The following is a 16,458-nucleotide window of genomic DNA, read 5'->3' as shown; positions in this document are numbered from 1 at the left end:
ATAAATAAATATATTTTGTGGAATAAATGATTTTTCCCTTATGAGGTTTTTTTCACGCTGGCTACTTGATAAATTCTTATAAAAGATTTTATCTTAATATTGAATTAATTATATATATATATATATATATATATATCAACACCATTTAATATCCATTTTCTATGCTGGCATGGGTTGGATGGTTTTAACAGAAGTTGGCAAGCCAGAGGACTGCATCAAGTTGTAATGTCACTTTACAGAGCATATTGTGTGCTTTTTCTGTGGCACCAGCAAGATCACCAAGTAATTTGCTAGACAAAGACACCCCCCCCTTCAACTGAGAGGAGGAGTATTGAGAGAGGGGACTTTATGCCAGTTGAAGAGAGATTAGAGTGTGATAGAGGAACAGAAATAGATGTGTAGCTGCAGAGGAGAGATATGGCTGCCCCACTTGGAGGGGAGAGGATGAGGGGTGGCAGGGAAGATGTGTTGGAGCTCAAGGTACAGGGAGATGAATACAAGGGAAGGGGAAGGGAGATTGGATACAGTAAATAGGCAGGTAAATTTGCGAGTGTGCGAAAGGAGAGATGAGATGAATGCAGTGACTGGTGAACACAGATGGCTTGAGGGTTAGATAGCTGAGTTGTTGAGCAGAGATTCAGACACAGACTGATTGTGTACAGAGGTATAGACATAAATAAGCAACATTCCTTTAGGGCCACATTTCTGCTTAGATGCACAGGTCTTTTAAAGCACAGCATTTTGCCAATCATCTCACACCTTTGTCATCTCCTCTGTAAGGCTTAACATCTGAAGGTCATTTTTCACCACTCTGTCTGTCTCACATTTTCCTGGGTCTCCCTTTTTCTGTATGTTCTATCCAATCCACATTTAGTAACTGGCACTTCCTTATGCTTTGTTTATACCAGCCATTCAACAGTGTGAAAAAAAAAGGGTGTCTGTCAGTAGTGAAACCACTTTGCTTTCAGTCTCATGGCCACAAGTTTTGCTTCAGCAGTCTCATTGCCACAATAACTGCAGTTTATGATATGAAAAAACAAAAAAAGACTTAAGTCTGCAAAAGTACCATTGCAATTCAGTAATATAATGAAAGTTGGTATACACCAAATTGGGTTTCTGCTCAAGAAACCAATTTAAAATAGTGATCAATTAGTATAAACATCAAGTTAGAAGTCAGACAGTGTCAGCTGGTTCAAATCTGGGAAACATTTCATCAGAAGTAAGATAAAATCTTATAAAGATAATTAATTTTCTCTTTCTCTGGTTATAAAATTAGTTCTTCTCCCTCTACTCATCTCTTTCCGTCTATCTATTACATAAATGTTATTACAGGTTTTTACAAAGTTTTACTGTACAGTTACATTACACAGACTTTCATATATTTCTCACATTTAAAGACGGCTGAGATCTTGATATTACATATGCTTTTTGATACACTGCCATTAGAGAAATGACTTCGACACCTTTGCATATATATATACACACACACACACACACACACACACACACACAAGTAGCTGCACAATGAGTTGCCAGTGTAAATATTATGTACACAAAAGGTATTGTAAGACCCTGGGTCCTACTGCACTGAGCCTCATTAACAGATGGGATGAAGACTGTTGACTGTTTAGATGTGTTATTGCTACCTGTTGGAAATCGTTAAGATTTGATCAGTCTTTTTATTGCCATATTCCTGTTGAAGTACATTGCCTTTGTTTCAGTTAATTGTGAAAATATTAAAGAATTTAATAAAATAACTTTGTCATTATTGATATGGCGTTTGGAACATAAATTAGCTGGAAATGTTAATGGATGGTTTCAATTTAGACCATTTTAACCCTTTTGTTATCATATTTCTGTTGAAATAGACTACTTATGTTTCAGTTGATTTTGAAAATATTACAGAATTTAGTAAAATAACTTTGTCATTATTAACATGGTGCTTAGAACATAAATTAACATGAAATTTTCACAAAAGGTTTTACTGGAGCTCACTTCAAAACAGGAACTAGGGGTAGTCTTGGGTTGGTTGGTATCAAAAGGGTTAAAGAAGCTGTCATGTAACTTGTTGAATGGCATTGGGATTGTCTGAACCTTCCAAATGATAGACCACATGAGGTTAAAATTCCATCTGTTGAGCATGGTGTTGTTCTGCGTAGCAGTATTTGTCTAATGGCTCTTCAGGATTATTTCTAATTATATCATTCTTTGTTTCTGTATGCATGAAAAGATTGTTGTATCGTCACTTTGTTGTTCTTTTCCGAGATTGTTTGCACAATAGCATCTTCCTTGTCGTCATCAGCATTTAATGTCTATTTTCCATGCTGTCGTTAGTTGGTTGGTGCAAGAGGAGCCTGTGAGCCAGAGGACTACACCGAATCTCTGATTTGGTATGGTTTCTACAGCTGGATGCCCTTCCTAACACCAATTTGTCTGTACCAGATCTTTTCTGTAAGAAGTTTCTCGTACACAGAACTCCCAACTCCATAATTATAATGTTTTAGTCAAAAGTCATGTAACGATTAGCCTTTTCAAAGTCTCTATCAACAGTACACTTATGCTTTGTATCTTGTTTCATTTATGATTTTGAAAGTTTGGGAGTGAGATGGTTGTGGTTTTCTGTTATGATTTTAAAAAATCTTTCACTTTCAGCTTTGTCATTTTTTTCACAAGCTCTAATTAACCACCACTGTATTCAAACCATGTGCTCATGATGGCTGTTCCCCAGCTTGGCCACAGCACCCTGCCTGGAACCAGCAAAAGAGTATCTTCGGGCTTAATATTCAGCTTTTAGTGTACCAACCAGAGATCTATATTTGTAATATTACAGTCCAGTAGCTACATTTGATTGTCATAAAGTAATTACATTGGGGTATTTTTTTGTATTTCATCTCTAACGCTTTGATTATTGTTTGTATTATTAACTTAACATTTTTTTTTTCTTCTGTTGAGTTTTTCTTTCCCCCTCCCCCAATTCCTCTAAGCTTCAGGGTTTTTGAACCCAGTTTCACTTCGACAATAAATCTTACTATCTCTTTGTTGGTGAAGAATAAGTTTCTTTGTGTTACTGTGTGTATGTGTGTGTGCATGTGCACACGCGTTCATGCACACACAAAATAATTAGTGACAAGCAGTATTAATACCAAAAAGGTAATTTTTATCCCCACTTAAGTGGATGTTGTGTTAGAACAAAGTATACTGCATTATTCCCCATGAGAGAACCTCTCACATGGACTTGTGGTGCAAATAAGCACACATGTTCATATTGCTAGGAGATAATTGTCTGCTATTGCTGTTGAGACTTACAGATCATGTGGTTTCGGCCTTCTTTGGCCTTGTCAATGATAGATGCCCAAGGCTAGAGATAGCAGCGATTCCTCTGTCAGTGATTTGTATAGAATCTCAGTGTCTATTCAGGCACAGATGTCGCACATAGCCAGTGAGCTTATTAAAAAAATAATTAATAGCGATCCCTCATCATCTCTCCATCATTGTTGCATGACCAGTTTTCCATTTTAGCATGGGTTAGATGGATCTCACAACAACAAAGAAAATTGCCTGTCTTTGTTGGTATGGCATATTTTCAAGCATGGATTTTACAACTAAATACCCTTCCTATCATCAACCACTTCATATGCACTGGGGGCATTTTATATCTTGCCACTGGCTTTAGAGAGGTTGTCTGCACTGGGGTTCAATGGTCTCCTCTACTTTGTACCAGGTTTTGTTCAGTTTCTCCTCTTTGACACATGCTCTTTAATATACATATATATATAGTGACTTTGAAGTTTTGTCTTATTCACTTTCATCAGACTGTCAAGGCGAGCAAGTTAGAACTTCAAAGTCACTGTTACCTTTTTCTTTGTGAAAGTCAATAGATATGTACTCCACCACAAAGTATTGAGTAATCCTTAAGTTTAATATTTAATAGTTTCTATATAAACCATTTCATAAAAACACATTAATATATGATAGATAGATAGATTGATAGATATAATGTTACCAAGATGGCTTTCAGAGTTGAGCTTTTTGAAGTTCTTTGACATCGTAATGCTGGATGGAGGGGCATTATCAGTTTAAGATAAATTTCTGCAGGAAAGTCTAAGATGCATAGGTGACAGTGGGAGAAGTTGCTAAGGTGTCAACCAGGTACATTGTAAAGATCACACCCTCCTGTTTCCCCACTCCCCTTTACCAAGGATGTTTAGGAGATGTCCTCTCTCTGTTGGTGGGCCATACAGAGAACCAGAATGAAAAAACTGAAATTGGGTTTTTTGGGGTTTTTTTTTTTTCTCTCCCCATTATCATCTGCAAGTATTACCTGAAGTGGGATGTGAGGATAAGGAGAGAAGATGTGTCCTGTAATAAATTTTATGAAAGCTAGATGAGTGTAACAGGATCAGTGTAAGTGAAAGAGTCAGTTGCGATCCGTTTCACTTGAAATTTATAGAAAGTAGGTATTTTATCCATATAAGGGGGTGATTAGGGTTTTGGAGCACTCTAAACCACAGATCCTTTATTTGTATGTGTGTATTAATTGTGCACTTATTTCACGTTTATATCTTTCACATATATATATATATATATATACACACACACATATATATATATACACACATGCACCTTCATGTACACTAAAGGTATGTTTATATTTAATCATATTTTTGACATTACAATATATTATCAACTTTGCCTATATAGCAAATTATTATTATTATTATTGTTTTTATTATTATTATTATTATCATTATTATTATCTATTATTTGGTTGTGGATTGGCAGAATTGTTTGAGTGTCATACAAAATGCTTAGCAGCATGTCTTCCAGTTCTTTATGCTCTGAGATCAAATCCCGCTGAGGTCGACTTTGCCTTTCATCCTTTCTGGGTTGATAAAATATAGTACCAGTCAAGTATGGGATCATTGTAATCAGCTAACACCCTCTCCCTAAAAGATTCCTTGCTTTGTGCCAACATTTGAAACATCATCACCATCATCATCATCATTATTATTATTATTATTATTATTATTGGGTGGGTTGGTTGGTAGATTGGAGCATCAGGCAAAAAACCTTGTTGGCTGTTTTTATGTTCTGAGTTTAACTCCCACCAATTTCATCCTTTCTAGGTCAATAAAATAAAGTACCCATCAAAGTACTGAGGTCAATTGCACTGACTAACCCCACCCCGCTAATTTCATGTATTGTGCCTATATTAGAAACAATATTATTCTTGGGGAGTACAGTAACCAAGTGGATAGGCTAGAGTATCTATTTTACCTCTTCCTGTATCATTTAGTTCATATATATATATATATATATATATATATATATATAGCATTGAATCCTTAGTAGGGGTGATGAAGATGAGGAGGTGTTATTCAACTTACCAATGTGTAAATCTTAAGAGCAGGTATATTGCAGGTGTTGCATGGTATCTCTGAGCTCAGCTTTTAAACAGTGATTAATTAACTGAACTGCTGAAAATAGAAACCTTAGATCTTTGATATGTTACCTGCCTGCTTTAACCCTTTAGTATCCAGCCCAAATTTTCTACCCATTGTATGTTCAAACTGGCCAGATCCAGTTTCTCATATATCCCCTGTGATATCATTCTCAAAATAAAGATACAAGTCATCAAAATATCAGAGCTTCAAATTAATGCCAAGATAAAGCCCTTTCTGCCTATATTGTAAATGCTATAGAATTTTCTACATTTGAAGTGGAGATTGATTTCTTTTGTAATGACCAATATGACTTCTTCAGCAAGTGGCAATTATGACTTTGGAAGGATTACTCTTGAAGACTTACAAAATATAAACAAGAAAGAAAACATTTGTCTTCAGATGAATCAGATATAGATGTTTCTGAATTTGTCCAACAGGAACAAGTATTTTGATAGCAAAAGTCTTGAAGTTCTTCACGGTGCCATTCAAAATATTACAACATGGTCAAACAATACAGCACCAATGTATACTCTTTACTCTTTTACTTGTTTCAGTCATTTGACTGCGGCCATGCTGGAGCACCGCTTTTAGTCGAGCAAATTGATCCCAGGACTTATTCTTTGTAAGCCTAGTACTTATTCTTTCGGTCTCTTTTGCTGAACCGCTAAGTGATGGAGACATAAACACACCAGCATCAGTTGTCAAGCCATGCTAGAGGGACAAACACAGACACACAAACACACACACACACACATATATATACATATATACGACGGGCTTCTTTCAGTTTCCGTCTACCAAATCCACTCACCAGGCTTTGGTCAGCCCGAGGCTATAGTAGAAGACACTTGCCCAAGGTGCCACGCAGTGGGACTGAACCCAGAACCATGTGGTTGGTAAGCAAGCTACTTACCACACAGCCACTCCTGCGCCTATTAAAGTCAAGGTGAAGGTTCTGGCGAACCTGCTGAGAAAATTTGAAATCTGCACACAAAAAAAAAATAATAAATAAGTTACAAGCAAACATTGTTGATAACCCTCTTCATCATGACTAATTCAAAGCATTACCTTTGACATAGTAATCTAAATTGGCATCTTACTGAAGGGTAAGTTTACCTCATATCCACTTGTCACTAAACCTTTATCAATCTCTTAGGAGACAGTGAACCTCATTTTTTTTCTTCCCAAACTGCATCCCTAAACCAGAGATTTAACTCAACTTATCAAACATTAACCCGTTAGCATTTAAACTAGTCATATCCAGCCTCTCACACCTACCCAACAATATCATTGTAAAAATAAACAACCACATCAAGGAAATCCCAAAGCTATAAGATAATGCCTGACTAATTTTAAACAATGTGAATAAGTAAGGATTACATTTGACAGTAATCTGAATACCAAAGACAGATTAACAACAGATTATCACATCTGGGTTTTTTTTCACTAACTATTTAACCAATTTTCTTAAATCTTTACTTTCCTACATCTTTAGATGAAAATAGCTTTTCAATTGGTACGTTTCCCCCAAAAGATTTTTATGCTTTTTTTTTTTTACTGGGGTTGTTTTCCCTCCCTTTTTTTCTATATATTTTTTTTTTTTTTTTACAAAATAATTTTAGAAGTTTTTATTTCAAATAATTTTAGAAGTTTTCATTTCAAAACAAATCTAAGACTGAATATCAAACAAACAAAAAATAAATAAATAAAGTAATTGTGTGTTGGGTTTCTCTAAGAAAGGGTCCTCCTCTTATCCTTTCTGCAGTGTAGTTTGGGAAGAACCTACCACTGCCACAGCATGAAGACAGGCAAGCAGAGATCATATCGGTGAGTTTTTTCCTTTTTCCCTTCATTGCTTCCGTCTCTCCCGGGGCTTATCACAGCTTTAGTGACCTTCATTCATTATTATTATTATTATTATTCGTCTTTACATTCTGCATTCAAATTCTGCCAAGGTCACCATTGCCTTTCCTCCTTTCGGGTTTGATCAAATAAGTACCCAGTTGAACACTGGAGGCCTGATATAATCGACTTACCTCCTCCTTTGAAATTGCTGGCCTTGTGCCAAAATTATTATTATTATTCTTATTATTATTAGCACATCAGACAAAATGCTTCGTGGCATTTCATCCATCTTTACATTCTGGGTTCAAATTCCACTGAAGTCAGGTTTGCCTTTCATCTTTTTAGGATTAATAAAGTAAGTACCACTTAAGGAGTGGGTCAGGGGATCAACTAGCCCCCTCCCCACAAAATTTCAGGCCTTGTGCCTATCGTAGAAAGGATTATTATTATTATTATTATTATTATGGTAATGAGCTGGCAGAATCATAAGTACATCAGACAAAATGTTTAGTGGCATTTATTCTGGCTCTTAATGTTCTAAGGTGGTGAGCTGGCAGAGACGTTAGCATGCCAAGTGAAATGCTTAACAGTATTTTGTCTATCTTTCCGTTCTGAGTTCAAATTCCACCGAGGACGACTTTGCCTTTCATCCTTTTGGGGGTCGATAAATTAAGTACCAGTTGTGTACTGGGGTCGATCTAATCAACTATCCTCCTCCCCAAAGATGTCCGGTCTTGTGCCTAGAGTAGAAAAGAATGTTCTAAGTTCAAATCTCGCCAGGACCAACTTTACCTTTTATCCCTCCAGGGTCAATAAAATAAAGAAACAGTCAAGTACTGGGATTGATAGTATCAAATAATCCCTTCCCCTCAAAATTTCTGACTTGGTGTTTTCAAAGATCATATTCTGTCGAGGTTGACTTTGCCTTTCATCCTTTTGGGGGTTGATAAATTAAGTACCAGTGAAACACTGGGGTCGATGTAATCAACTAGTCTTCTCTCCCAAAATTTCAGACCTTGTGTCTATAGTAGAAAGGATTATTATTATTAAGGCAATAAGCTAGCAGAATCATCAGTATGCCAGACAAAATACTTAGCTGCATTTCATCCATCTTTACATTCTCAATTGAAACCCCATGAAGGGCCAATTTTGCCTTTCAATCCTTTCAGGGTCAATAAAGTACCAGTTGAGCACTAGGGTTAATGTAAGTGACTGGTCCCCTCCCCCAAAATTTCAGGTCATGTACCTATAGTAGAAAGGATTGTTATCGTTATTACTATTTATTAACAGTTGGGAAGTTTGTGACCGATGGAAACTGAGCGAGACTAACTGACTCCCTGTATTTAATTATGTCCTGAATGCAAATCCTGTCTGGATCAACTTTGCCACTCAATCAGAAAAGTAAGATACTAGTCCTGTTAGTTAGTCCATCCATCGTTGTCGATACTGACCAAGGATATCATATGGGAGAAGATGGGGTTCAGTGTGTCTGGCTGTGCCCAATCAGCCTGATGTGTACTCGTAAGGCCCTGCCACACGTTGGGCACTGGTGGTCTGCTGGGATTGAAGGCAAGGAGCTGGCTCTGGACTTACCCAATTCACATTTACTTTGTGCCCTTGCTATCCTGGTCTGTTCATAGGAAGTAGCATCTCTGTTGGTGCAACCTTGTGTTTGCATTTCCCAACTGTTGGGATTGCTCTCAAAGTTCTTCAGTGAGGCTTTGAGCGTATCTTGAAGGCAAGTGTACACAAGGTGGACTAGTCTTGTACCGAGGTCCATTCAATTAATTACACCTTCTCCTAAATTACATGAATTTGTGTCTATGGTAGGGATTAATTATTATAGTGCATGCTGCACTGGATGTATGATGTTGGTGTGAATGAACGATGGAGCACAAATGAGCTGAACTGAGTAAAACTGAGCAAATGAGGAGACTGTGCTGGTACAGACAGGTGATGCATACATAATATAACAGTTGGATAGAAAGAAAAAAGCAAAATCTGCCAAGCAATTTAAGTTGTAAAAACTTGCACAAAGCATGGGAAGAAGTGACAATGCTGAATGTCACAAAAGAGATAAGGGCCATGACAAATGATAAGGTGCTGTGCTATAGAAAACCCATTGAGACCATGCTTGCATGGGAAAAGATGAACATCTGATGATCACAACAATCTTGTGCCTATGTTAGAATTTATTATAGGGATTTTCTTGTCCCATTATGAGAAAAATGCTGAGGGGTATTTCTGCTGACTCTTTATATGCTGAATTCAAATCAGTGACCAAGTCAGCTTTGCCTTTCAACCTTTAGGGGGGGTCAATAAAATATGTACTAGTCAAGTACTGAGATTGATGTCATCAACTTACCCCTCCCCTCAAAATTGCAGACTTTGTGCCAAAATTAGAAAGAATTATTGCTAACTGTATCTATTGAAATTTCACCATTACTTTGAAGACTACGGCTTTTAGAAGTTTAAGGAAACCTTGAAATCACATAATTTCATTTGAGGTTGTATTCTTTCTGAAACATTTGATTCTCCAAAGTATTGAAAATGCTGTGTTAGGAAGGAACATCTTTGAAAATGATACGCTTTGTTATATGCTTCTCGTCTCTTCTACTTGAGAGCTGTTGGCTGTTATTTGTAGCTTTACATAAAAACAAAAATAAACAATTTTAACTAAGAAAAGAAATTGAAGACACAATCTATCTATAATATTACTCTGCTACAATAGAACCATGTTGGTGAAGCTTTGATAAGTCTTAATACTCTTTGCTACATATTTCTATATCAGAAAAATGCATATAGCCAAAGTTGAACCTAAAGTCCAAGGGATCAAACAACAGTAGCTGCCCCACAAGGCTGAGGATTCTCAAATATACCAATAATAAACACATTTACATGGCTTTTTGGCTGGTATCTTCTGCTATAAACTCTGATTGACAATTAGTAGACAGGAGCCCATTGGGTGTATGTGTGTGTATATATATATATTTAAAATGTGTGTGTATGTGTCTGGATAGACTTAGACTGCTTAGAGACTGGAGCTATTGTTTATGTCTTGCAACTTAGTAGCTCAGCAAATAGAGGTTGATAAAGTTAGTACCAGACTTTAATACATATTGGGGCTGATATGAATGACTTAAACCTGCAAGATTATGCCCCAGCATGGCCAGGCACTTGTTTCAGCATGTATCTTTTCGATGTTCCTATAACTTTTTTTAGTATGCCTTTCTTCAGATTTGTATAGGTTATAGTTTGAACTTGCAAAAACAAAATTTTATTTTACACTTCTTATTTTCTCAATATAATTTTCTTCTTTTTTCTTTTTTAATCAGAAACTGATTTTGATATGAGGATTTATAGCTTCAGTGCTTTTTTTGTATGTGTGTGTGTGTGTGTGTGTATATAAATATATTTTTGTTTGCACTTGAAGTATGTAAATATATATTTTGTCTGCATTTTCACTTCCATTTTCACTTTAATAAATTGAAACTGAAACAACAGCGCTTTTTTAAAAAAAATTTCAGAAAAAAAGTGAAACCACTCAATGCTTCCAAGTGTAAACAAAATATATTTATACACTTCAAAGGCTAACAAAATGTATTTAGATACAAGAAACAGTATTACAACTATAAACAACAACAACAAAAAACATACTACAACTATAAATTATCTAACCTTTATCGGTTTCTGATTTAAACAAAAGAATTTTTTTCTGATTCTGAATCTTTGTCAAAACATAAATTCTGAAGACTTTTAAAAAAAAAAAAAAAAGAAGGCAAGGTTCATAAAAGTTTAATTCATGCTAAAATGAATCCATGATTATGGCTGCCATCAAATAACTGAAATCAGAATAAATCTCTTGTATTTAATTTAAATATTTATCAGTTCTTACAAATAATATATTGTTATGCCTTTGATTCGGTTCCATAGTTCATTAGTCAATTACCTTATGAATAATTGAAGATTATGCTTTCAGCTTCATTCCACAGTTTATCTCATAAGTAATTCATGTCTACAGTGTCTTTCCATAGTTATAGATTTACTATATACATCAGGTGTTCTTACCCAGACTAGTAGTGCCTCACCCCTTTTGGGGGGTAGGTGGGAAAGGTTAATGTCAGGGAGACACTACGGCAGGTGGTGGGTGTTTAAAAGGCTAGTTATAGTTGTTGGAAATAAAATACTTAAACCCAGTACAATGGCTTCCATTTAAAAGTAAATAAAAATAATAAAATAGAAATAAAAACAATACTAATATTTCAAACATATTTTCAAAAAATATCCGATAAGTGACAAGTGCTTGTTGAGATTTTGTTTTTAGGAGCAGAATAATATTATTTATTCCTATTATTGTTATAACTTTTTTCTGTTGCTGTTGTTTTTGTGTTTGTTGTTGTGTGAAGTTATATAAAATACAAGTAAACTCAGGGTAAGCAAATTCTCAAATCCAGTTTCTATCCTTTAGTTGTTGCCATATTCACCTGATTCTGCTGATGCCCCCAAGAAAGCCATTAATGTCACTTCATTTCATTTCCTTTCCTATAAGCACCTGAGCCCTTTCCTTTTTGTAATAAATCCTTATTGTTAAATACTGATTCAATATAACAGTTTGGTTTTGTCCCTTTTGTTTCCATGTTCACATCCTTGTCTTAATTAACTCTCCTTTTCACGCCTTCATAGTAAAAGAAAAATAGATGAGAAAAGTAACAGTAATATATTAATGTTGATTTTTCAGCTATTGGCTTTGTGCTAAAATGTGAAATCATTAAATTTTAATTCTGTTTATCATTCTGTTGGTAAGTTAGCACATACATTATGCTCTGCTGGACGCTTATCACTAAAAATTGGTTTGATTACTAAGGCAGCAAGCGAGCCAAACCATTAGCATACCAGACAAATGTTTAACCCATTTTTACCCAGGTTAACCCTGTTGAAATTTTGAAGATAGTTATATACATAGGTATAGCAAACATACAGAAGCATCTAGTTAACCTTTATTGCAGTAAATAAACCAAATACAAGTGTCCTCAAACGAGGACAGTGGGTTAATATGGGTTAATGGCATTTCTTCCTGCCCTTTATGCTCTGGACTGCAGTCAACTTTGCCTTTTATCCTTATTGTGGTAAGATGAAATAGGTTATGTGCCTTTAATAGAAAGAATTATTAAGCAGCAAGCTGGCAGAATCGTGGGCACTCTGGACAAAATGTATTTTGTCTGTTTTTACCTTCTGAAGGGCATCCGACTGTAGAAATGGAAAAGTGGACGTTTAACCCTTTAGCATTTAAACCAGCAATATCCAGCCAAGATATTGTGCCTGTCTTTTGTTCAAACTGGCCAGATCCAGCCTTTCACACCTATCTACTATGTCATTCTACAAATAAACAATCACATCATCAAAATCTCAAAGCTACAAGATAATGCAGTGTTCATTGAAAAACAATGTGAATAAATAAGCATTTGATAGAATAATCTGAATGCCAAAGGGTTAGGTAAGGATGATTTTGAATTTTAATTCTACATTATTATTGCTTATTAATTTACACCAAAATTCAGCAACACTGTCTAATCATTCTGCCTACCAGGTGTGGCCTATATATATTTCCCCATTTTTCATTTTATCATAGAATAGAAAGTTTTAGATTTTGATTAATGAAAGGCTCATGCCTTTGTGGTTGAGGTATTGCAGTTATGACCATAAGATTGTGGTTTCAATTTCTGGACCAGGGAAAAGTAAGTATTCTTGCAGTGGACCAGTGTCCCATCCAGGTGGGGCATATATATATATATATTCTCCAGAATCTGGGAAGCCAGCCTTATGAGCCTGTGGCTTTGGAAGGACCTTTGAACCTTTTTTGATTGAAAGTTTACCAGTTGATTGTTAGATTTATTGACAATATTCTACATTTCAAAATGGCCACCCTTTGCTTTCATCGTAGCCCTTAATCTTTTCTCAACAGATAATGTGTAAATTATTATGTTTAAATAATGGGTATATAGCTATGCCATACCAGATACACACACAGGCACAAATATTTCTACTCCATTTAGTATCTTTAATGTCTATATATGACCACCACCTCGTAAACAGTTTTGATGGATCCTACATAAATTGATTAGACAAAGCAATGGAGAGTGTTACCAAGTCTTCAGTTGTTGTTATTCACTCACTTGACTTGGTTTCTTTCTTATGCTTCAAGCAACAGATTATTTGATGTTTGTATTTCTGGAGACCAATAAGTTCATTTCTTTATAGAGTTGTTGTCTTCTAATCTCTGGTCAGACCTGTTCAAACAGTCTTATAACCAGACATTCCGTCCTTGATCATTCTTGGTTGTTGTTGTTGTTGTTGTTTTGGGGGGGGGTCTCCTTTTTTCATATATAGTGTACCTAATGTGTATGTATATCCTTTCTTTCAATATGGTAGGGTGTGATTTGGCTCATATTTGTAGCCATTTGAACAATTGCATGGAGACATCCCATCCAATCTGATAAGCTTATTTGACAAGAATTGTTGATTGAGCTGTAAAGAGTGCTAGTGCAGAGTGTGGATTATTATCTTAAGTGATCACCCACCCTAATCAATATTATAGGATTAAAACTCTCTCTCTCTCTCTCTCTCTCTCAAATCTATTTGCACACCTACACCACATGCATAACATTCCTTGATGCGGAATTGGTGTCACCTAAAAATCTTATATCAACCAGTATCAGACAAAATTGAATGTTAAGTGTGTGGTTGTGTCTTTTAACATTATTTATATATGTGTATGTATATATATATTATGGAGATGTACTTGCATAGCAAGTGACCTGATCTGAGATCGTGTGCTGGAACGAATATATATATATTCCTGTTGTGCATTCAAGTTTCCTTTTTGACATGGAAATGTAATGGATTCCTTTTTTTATTTTCCTTTTTTGTATTTTTTTGCATTTTTGTGGCTGTGTGTAATTTGTTCATCCATATCTGCTGTTATGTAATTTGTGGTATTATTTCTACAGATGAATTGATGTAATTTCAGTTAAATTATCATCGTTTTGTTGTATCCATCTCTGTTGGAGGGAACCTGGTTTGATGTATGTGTGTACATGCATGCATCGCTGTGTTTGTCTATGTGTACACATGCACACATCTGCCCACTTATTTTCATGTATTTTCATGAAGATTTCAGCATCTTGGTCTCTAATCATTTCCAGGTGACACTATTAAACACTATTTTGTCTGTTTTTAGCTATTGTCCATTAACTAGATATCATCATCATCATCATCATCATCAACCCCTGAACTTTACTACCTCAAATCCCATGACTCGTAATTGTCAGTTACCGGGTTTCCGTAATGTGTGAGTAACTGAGATCACAACATTCCACAACTGAGTGGGATGCCAGTCTGTTACGGGATTCCTCGTTTTTTACCAGTTGAGTGGACTCGAACAATGTGAAATGAAGTGTTTTGCTCAAGAATACAGTGCCCTGCTCAGTCTGGGAATTGAAACCAATATCTTGAAACACCCTGCCCGCTAGGTCATGCGGCTTCATTTTTACTACATATCACGTGATCGACCAGACTGTCAGATGTTGTTGCACATCGCCGGTCACAATGCACTTCACATTGCTTTTAGCTTTCTTTTAAATGGTGCCACCCTGCTAGCCAGGCAAACAGGCCAACATTCTGCCCCTCCCCAAATCAGAAGGCTAGTCTGTCACAGGGTTGCCCACTTGCGGCTGAGTGGACTGAAGCAGCATGAAATAAAGTGATCTGCACAAGAACACTATGAACAGCTAAGCCTGGGTATTGAATTCCTGATCCAGTGACCATGAGTGCAACACCCTAACCACTGGGCCATGTGCCTTCACGTTACTGGATATAGTTTGCTGTAATTTTGTCATAGCCTCCAGAACGCTACATTGATGCTGTTCCCTGTTGCCTTCTGTTAAGTATGAAGCCTTAGAATGTTTTGTTTGAAGTGTCAAGTTGGGAGTTCTCGTTATCGAGGGCATTAATTACATTAAATGAAAAATGCCATGAAATTACTCTGACTCAGTTCCAAAGATTGAGTCAAAAACTTTGCTGTCTGAGGAATTTGTTCTGTGTTTGGAATTGGAATGAAAATACTTATGTCCCAATTGTTGATTCGGTGTATTTCTGTGGATCAACTAACTTTGGAGTTCTTGAAGTTAATATCAGAATTGTGCTTCAAATAAGGGGTACAATGCATACTGGTTGACTGTCTCGAGTTATTGAAGAGATACAGTTAGTATAATTGCTCAGAGTTGAAATCTTACAATTGACAATCACATGAGATGCTTTCTGAAGAAACCAAAGACGAAGTTTTGCAATGGAAGTGTTTACAATTTCTTAAACTTATTCCAGTATGTATCACTGATATTTTATTTCATCACTTGTGAAGGATGAAAGGCAAGTAAAACTTGTGGAATTTGAAGTTGGGATGCAGAGAGAACTATGTAAGGTAATTTAGTCAGGGGTTCTACCTTTTCTGCCGAAGCACCACCACCAATACAAGTGTCACCATCACAACTTGTCGACCAATCTGTTTTCAATTTCATACTCCTGTCGTAATCATGGCCAGATGGAGAGAAGCAGAGACAGGTTATGAATGAGAGGATGGAGAGAGGTAATGTTACAGACTTTACCAGCATTGGTGTACCGTCTTATGACATCTCTCTTTAGTCTACTAAGAACTACTAGTTGCCTGCATGGCATATTTACCGAAGAGCAGTCAGTGTAACAGACATGCTTTACAATTACAAGAAGTATATGTAAGTATATGTTAGTCAGCCATTACACAGCATTACCCAATAGCTGTGAACTGTGAAAAGAGTTAACTCATTGACAAGACTTACAGTTGGAAAACAGTGGTGGCGGTGGCAGCGGCCACGATGATGATGGCAGCTACTGCTGCTGCTGCTGCAGTAGTAGTAGTGGTAGTGGTAGTAGTTGCAGCAGTTGTTACACGGTGATGCAAGCAGCTATAGACTTCAAAGGTTTATTGACTTGAAGTAACAATTATAATCAATCATGAAATACCTGCAGTTTTTAGTTTTAGATGTGTTACATGAGACCTAGATCAATTGGTGGGCAAGTGATTGATGGATATTGATGGCTGAAAAGTTGCCCATTGGTCACTTCAAATGGACCACAA

At 36.2% G+C, this 16,458-nt stretch overlaps 1 protein-coding gene across 13 annotated transcripts in view; it reads left to right on the top strand.

Moving 5' to 3' along the window:
* Positions 1-16,458, top strand: part of LOC106878992 (stress-activated protein kinase JNK) — a 130,122-nt gene that overhangs the window by 109,370 nt on the left and 4,294 nt on the right. For 5 of the 13 annotated variants that reach the window (XR_016244557.1, XR_016244558.1, XR_016244556.1 and 2 more), the window contains one exon: positions 7,210-7,271. The exons of the other annotated variants lie outside the window; for them this stretch is intronic. The gene's annotated coding sequence lies outside the window, so the exon portion shown is untranslated. The remainder of the gene's footprint in view (positions 1-7,209; positions 7,272-16,458) is intronic. 13 annotated transcript variants of the gene reach the window in all.

Source organism: Octopus bimaculoides, chromosome 16 (genome assembly GCF_046866305.1).
Source record: "Octopus bimaculoides isolate indiv1 chromosome 16, ASM4686630v1, whole genome shotgun sequence".
Classification (NCBI taxonomy): domain Eukaryota; kingdom Metazoa; phylum Mollusca; class Cephalopoda; order Octopoda; family Octopodidae; genus Octopus; species Octopus bimaculoides.
This window is presented reverse-complemented; position numbering and strand designations above follow the sequence as displayed.